Source organism: Pleurodeles waltl, chromosome 4_1 (assembly GCF_031143425.1).
Source record: "Pleurodeles waltl isolate 20211129_DDA chromosome 4_1, aPleWal1.hap1.20221129, whole genome shotgun sequence".
Lineage (NCBI taxonomy): Eukaryota > Metazoa > Chordata > Amphibia > Caudata > Salamandridae > Pleurodeles > Pleurodeles waltl.
In genome coordinates, this window is record NC_090442.1 from 794,318,681 (window position 1) to 794,326,530 (window position 7,850).

Here is a 7,850-nt window from a genome sequence, read left to right on the forward strand (position 1 = left end):
CATGTAGTGTCTGGTAGTCGATTAAAGAGGCATGATGTGGATTCCAGACTATGCAGCTTTGGTATTTGGCACGCTGGTGCCAGCCGCAGGCTTCTGAGCAAACCTTTGGGCACCAGCACTTAGTCTTCTACAAATCAAATACTGCACAGTACATAATTTGCTCCGGTGACTGCAGATGGGGCCCTCCAGTACTCTTTTTTGGGAAATTGCACTTATTGTTCCTCATCAAACTTCAGCCCAGAGAAACAGAGTGCAAAATACACAAAGGAGAAAGGAGGAGGAGAGAGAGTTGACACACAAACATGACAAAGAAAGAAAGCAGGAACCTGAAAAGTGAGAAAGAGGGCAGGGAGGCTTGGTGGTGGATTAAAGAGGCACAAAGTATCAAAAGTACAAAACCGCGGTATTCGGCAGCATGACCGCCGATAGTGCTGACCCAGGCTTTTGAGCCACTGTTTAGGCCTGACACATATTCTTTTACAAATTAAGCACTGAATGGGAATCTCGGTTGTCCTTTGTAGTGCACATCACATGTATTAATGTGACTTCCAAGGATTTGATTTGGATTTCTTACATATGAAACCTCAAGTAGGTGTGCCACTGAAATTAAGTCTGCACAAAACAGCTCTGCCTCGCTGTCAAGCCTAGGCAACTCACATATTGCAATTTTCTCATCTTTTAGTCTCTACTGGCTTGACTTGCAGTGTTATTCAGCTGTTAAATTACATAAACAACAAGAATTATACAGATGTCGCAAATGCATCAGATTCCTTTGTACACTGAAAGTTGTAAAATACACCGCAAGATATATGTGTATACAGTACATCTAAATACATTTTCCTTGAACACTGTTGGACATGTAATGGGCATAGGGAAGCACAGTGGGCCACAATGCCCTGGGAAACATGTATAGAATAATATTGAAATACAAATACGTCTTTGTTAGATGTGAACTTGTTCTACAATTTCCAGCACTTTCTTAAGATGTTTACAGTATTTGGCATATTGTTAACTGGCAAATAATGCTTCCTCTGCCAGTAAGTATGCCTTTAGCTATAAATACATTTAACACATTCATTGCAATGTTGGAAGTATTTGACTGGTTGAGGAGTAGGTGCTCGGGAAGTAGGCAGTGACATGGGCCCACTGTTGTGTAGCCATTTTAGTTATAGCTCCATGCACGTTATTTTAACACACTAGGTCGCTGTGCACTTTAACCTAGATATATTTTATTCAGCTTCATTTTATTATTGTTGCAATAACCATTTTTACGGTCTTGTTTTATTTTCATCTATCTAACTGTTTTTGCCTAGGCCAGCACTCTGTTCTCAAACAAGACATTCTTGATCACTCTGTGCTTCCTTCAAGGCTACAGCACAGTACATTGGCGGTGAACGTGGTAGAAGTTTAGTCTCCAACATTCGTAGAAAATACACATCCTTACATAGGGACACTTCCTCAGAATATCAGCTGTGTTATTATATAAACACTTCCTTGTCCCTTACACGTTTGAGGGAGATTCCAGCCATGGAACCACTTCTGTATGCCGATTGCCGAATGCTTTGCTACAGATGCTAATGCAGACCGCAGGCCTTCGCTCAGGTATGGGGGTTGATGTCTTCCCAGGGGAAGCTGAAATGCAGAATTAGAGCTTAACATGCTGTGCTCTATCCTAGCCTAGGTAGGGATTGGTCCAACGAAAGTAGTGACAATATGATAGTGTTGTTTTTATGCTTCACTCTTCTGGTCATAATTCTAATGCTGTCATGTTGTGTTATCCTGGTTATTGCAGCTCACGCTTTGCTATCTAAGATGCAGTCGTTTTATTAAACTCATTATTGAAACATATGCTGCTTCCGTTTGTCATTTATATATGAGACTAGATTGTAAATGAGAGAACTGGATAGGGACCTGAGTGACCACGACTTCCCTGAATAGCCAAGTATGTCATGCGCTCGGCTGCCCAATCATCACTATCCTTTGGTAGGGATGAGGCACTGCTAGTTAGCCAGAGCAAAACCCAGATTGGAGAGACAGGTGTCACCCGCAGTGGTTTGGACTTAGTCTCCCACACCGCGGGCGATTCTGCCACTCAAAATCCAGTAGTCTCATTAGAATAATGAGAGCCTACGCGACACCACCATATACTAATAGCATAGATGACAGTGGGGCCGGTCAAAGACTGTAGTTATGGTCCCATGCACTTTGTATTCTACCTGGTCTGCATTTTAGACCCTTAATTAGATAAGGACAAGAATGTGAAAACTTGCAAAGTTTGGGGATTCATACTTTCATGTAGTTTATTTTAACTTTGCACGTTTCGAGAAGTGCAATTCGTTCAAACAAAAATAAGCTTGAAAAAGCCAGTAGGTCTGGCTTGAATTTTCAGTCAGAAGCCATATCCGATTGCTTTACCAAAGGGCCCAGCACATTAAGGCCCACATTTAAAGGAAAATGACTGAGCGCGATGCTGCACCAAAACTGGCAGCACCATGCTCCGTCATATTCACAATGCAGGGATGTGCTGTATTTAATTGAATATGGCGCACCCCTGTGTTGTCCCCTGCGATGGTGCTAAATTGAGCTGCCTAGCGCCAACGCATGCATCCTTGCACCATCGTGCAAGGATGTCTTTGTTGAGAGGTTTGACTCTTTATGTGTGGGAAGGTGTCCCTTCCTGCACATAAACAATCACCAATGGCGATTTGGCACTTCTGTGTGCCAAATCTTCATTTTGAAATGACAGAAAAATGTCTGATGAAGTAAATGGCCAATCAGGCCCTGATTTAAAAAAATAGGTCAGGGAGATAGCTATGCGGTCACACCAGCCCTAAAAGAGACAGTCTCAGCTTCCCTACCTGGCGGATGGAAAATGCCCTGAGCAAAGAATGGTGTTGTATCTGGTAGTGAATGAACTCCTGCTGCCCAGCAGCTGCCCTCCTTCAACATCCCAATCCCATCCTTTGCAACTTACCCTGCTACAATAGCCTCCTACCATCCCTCTTAAAGTCTCTTTGTCCAAAATCCACACACAAGTCCCCAGATGCAGCCCTATCCCTAGACATTCCAGACTCTGATGTCTCACCCTTCATGACAGGGACATCCTGTGGCTCAAAATCATCCCACAATAGATGGGTTACATTTTACGTCAACAGAGTTTGGGAAACCTCATTGTCTTTGCTGAGGCAAAGTTTCTCGACTTAGCTTGACTTCTCGTGAGAGGTAAAAACCTTTACGCATCCCAGTGAAGACTAATTACTAGCAATACTGCCCAGGGCCAAGGTCAAAGATACTATAGTCTAATCTCATATTCAATTTGGGGTGATTACGTGCATGTTCATTTACTTCCTTTAGAGGTTCCTCCAGGCCAGCTGCTCCCTTTGATCGTTTATGGGTCTCCTGGTGAGAAGAATGGCTGCACCTTATAATTAATCACAGAGACAAACCAGATGAGCCTCAATTAACTCCTGCACATTCAAACCTGTTGACCCGAGTTATGGGTGGCCAACAAGCATGTGCATACTTGGGAATTTGCAGCACACGTAGAAAAGCAAGATTCCCACCTCATTCTCTGCTGCATTCCAGGCCAAAGTACTGCCGTCAGAGGGTTTATTTTCTTATGCAGGAGTTTAATTGAATCCTGTGTCCAGGTGTGGGGCAGCTGAGAGTAATACAGATGTTCTTGCAAATCATTGGTCCAGTAAAGTGCTATGGAATGTGAGAATCTCGCAAAACTAGTCGAAAACATGAAATAACATTCTTTCACTTCTTAAAAGATTGCCCTCTCAATTTATTTCAACTCGTTGATGTGGAGAAAATAATCTGTTTTCTATGCAAATTAGTTGAAAGGTACTCACTGGGATTCAAACTCAAGACACATTGTACTTACACCCTGACAACCCCGGATGGTTTTAAAGAATGTGCTATGTGAAAGTCATAATATATGGCTATTTCCTTGCAATCATTAGCATTGAATGCATGGGAACCACTCACAAAAACACACCGCATAAGCACAATTGAGTAACAGTGATGGCTAGTGATATTAGAATGTTTTCAACAGTATTTATTTCCATCCGAGGAGAACTAATCGAGTAACTGAATTGTGAGCCATGGAAAAACGTGACCTGGCTTCAGTTTCACCACGCTGTGTAATGGTAAGCAAAAGTCAGTCTATCCCTGCCTCAGATTTCCTTCTGCTTAGGTGGAAGTTAACAAGCATTGACAGCACCGCTACAAATCGCCTTTAGATAAAGCATGCACACAGACCAAACACACCTAAAGGGACACATTGGGACAGATAGAGGTGTCCATGCAGATATCCACATATACAGGCATCCCTGCATACAGAGAGAGAGAGAGACATTACAAGAGGCAGACGAGCAAAGTAATACATGCCCACGGATGATCAAACTTAGTGAAATGCTTTAACCGAAACATTGTTCGAGCACCTATGTCCACAAACAGAGATGGAGGCACCAAGTACACAGGCAGAGATGCAGGCATCCATGCAAAAAGACAGAACACATGCATCCATGAACACAGAGGCATCCATATACAGAGCCCAGCAGAAATACATAGACCCATGCATTCAGACTAAGAGATGGAGTGATGAAGTGATGCACTTGTCATGATGTTGTCATAGGCTTGTAGCGGAGAAATAGGAGCATAGAACATTCTAGCATGAATAGAATGTTATGATTTGTTTAATATGAGGGCTCTATGTAGAAACAGTTTCCTCTTGGCCCCTACAGTAACTGGTCTGTACTTACTCTCCCTAAATAAATCATTACTTTTTAATTACTTTGGGGACCTCCATCAGTTCACTGTGGTAGCTAGGATGAGATATCCCTTGTAAGTCATACTGGGACTTGCGTGGAAGGACATCATAAGTACTGTTGGTTCAAATTTATGTTTTGAGAGACAACTAAACATTTCGGTCAAATAGCCACAAAATGTTTGTTATAGGTGTGGTTCATTAACACGTGTTACATCATTTATTTAAGAATTGTCCAGCTGTAGGTCAACAGTGTAAAAATTGTGGGAAAATGGCACATTTTTCTAGTTTGCTATGGTGGAAAGAAAAGTAGTGCTTGCTGTGTAGTCACTGAAATTCATGATGATGAAGAAAAAAAATGTGAACATGACAAAGAATTGATTGTAATGGTGAAAATGGAAAATTAGAACAAAGAAAGAAAAATTGCTGATCCGGATATTGATGGCAACTCTATTAAACTTTCGGTAGACAAAGGAGCACACATTACAATTTTGTCTCAAGAAAAAACAATGTGCTAAGGCAAGATAAGACTTTATTATCAAATACAAAAAGATGCTCTGCTCTGTACATAATTTTCCTCAATACTTATTCAGAGAGGATAAAACGGTCACCCAAAGAGAGTGCTTGTTAGGATCAAGTGCCCCCACCCACCATTAGGTGGTAAGCTTCCTCATCGAGCATTGCTCCTCGTTGAGCCTATGCTGCAATGCCAAATGGGCCCATCAAGAAGGCTCTTTGCCAGAGATCTTTTCAGTAGGTGCCGACAAATACCAAGTGAATACTGCTTGAGTATGAAAAAAGTGTGAAGGATTGGGGAAAAAGTGAGTTAAAATTGCCTGTTGGTGCTGATGGTATCACTTGACTATAAGCAGTTGAACCTATTCCAAGGTTAAAACAAAAGTGGGAAGAAAATTAGAGACTATGATCTGATGATTCCCAGCAAAAAATCTTTATGTATGAATCCTACACTACTAGAATCAAGATCGACATGTTTCACTTCGTGAGTATATCCCTATGGATCTAGTGCCATTTCTCCAGGACCAAAACAAACATAATCCTTACTAAGAGAGAGTAAGATGGCTCTCATGCCAATTGTGCCTACGTCCTAATGTACCTTACACTAATGTATGTGTGTAGCTCCTCTAAAGGTGACCTGTAAAGAAGAAACAAAAAAATGAAACAAGTCAAGTATGTAACATGGACCAAACAGGTTGTGTTCACAATCATTGTCATCATGCACATTCTGGTGGATCAAGTAATGTCATGTCAAACTCATGCCCTCCCTTCTAGGTGTAAGACGTGAGCATTACATATATCAGCTTGTGGTGACTAAGTCAGGCATCTTACCCTCCCAAAGTCTGGATAGAACCCCTTGGGAATTGCGTGGACTGCGCATCTCCTTCAAATCTATTAGAGAATTAATTAACACAATTGTGTTTAAAATAATGTACTGCCAAGTGGACTGAACAAAACAAAATGGCCTATCATCAAGCACCAAAGTTGCAGGTATATCAAGTAGGGTACAACAATGATGTGTTCCCGGGTGTGATGCAATTAAAAATGCAGACTCTAAAGAGGAGAATGCCCTTCATGAAAAAGTTCCATATGAGCCACATGGCGCAGTGGTATTAGCGGTACCAGGTTGTTGTCAAAGCCCCGGCTAAGAATATATTCCTACAATAGGACTATATCCCATTAAAATACAGTGTATACAACAAGTCTGAGACCTCGCTGTGCATAGAAACTAGAAAAAGCTCCCATAATGCAGCTCCAAGTCTCCTATAAATAGCACGTCTCTGCCTTCAAGGTAATGAATGTCACGTTCCTATCAAAATTCCCGCCCAGGAAAACAGAAAATGCTGTAAATGACATAGAGACAACCATTGTATGTATCATCGCATGAGATTTCAGAAAAATTCATCCCGCCATTCCGACCACACTGCGGGGAAAGGAACGGACCCTCCCATTTGAGACGGTTCTCACAAATATTTAAGCAACCTGACTTTCAGTATCAAGATGCATTCCCCGTAAATATCATTTGACAGTCAAATCGAAGGCCCCGGTTCCCACCTGTATTAAATGTGCTTCAGTTCGCAGCATACACGTAAATGGTGGTTAAAATGTTATCCCGCGGGCTGCCACAGATCGTCTATAGATTTAAAAGGCTAATCTTCTAGAGCAGTGCGGCCAGTAAAAATCATACCCACCCGTCACTCTAGAAGCCGCTATAAAACCAAAACAGTTGTGACCGGAATAGGCTCATCGGGGGAGAAAACAATTTCGTGGCCAGTGAGGAATGAGCGGCAATGCCCTCACTCTTATCAGGGCAGCAGGCTGAGGAACACGGAATCTAAACCTCCATCTGCATTTCTTGTAACAGGAGTTGCTGCATTCTGCAGGCTCTCTGACCTACCTCTTGCCCACGACCCCGGAAGTTGGGAACTATAGTGGACAACATGTTTTCAAGAGTCAGCACCCTGCTGATTGGCTCACGCTTCGGCACGGCAGAATAATTAAAGGGGAAGGCTTTCTAATTTGAAAATCAGAGAAACAAGGAGTACGATGTGATCACTCTCACGGTGTATCATGCCTTGGATAAGCCAGGAGTGTGTCGACATCAAGTGTGCTACTGACATTAATGGCTCCTATTGATGCGGATAGGGCTAGACTCCAAGAGAGATGTAAGAAACCAAGGGCTAGTTCCTAAGGAATAATTCCTTCCAGGGTATATCCTCATTGAGTGCAACTATGTGGATCTGTAAACTGCATGCCCACCTTTGTTCTTTCTCAAATAATATCTTAGTAATGTTGAAGAAGCCGGAAACTGTTTCCAGAACTACACCTTTGAGGTTATCAGGAGTGTGTTTCAAAGAAATGGTTACTCAGATTAGTCACTGCCCACTGACACCTGATGGTGATGCGATGCTCATTGATACAAACTTTGACTTGTTTAGTGGTCATGCCCACATAGCAGAGGCCACATGGACAGGTAATCAGGTAGGTACAATTTTTTGTGTTACAGCTGGTGTGTTTAATCAAGCTCTGTGAGCCTGCTGTCCCCAAGTTGACAGTAGTA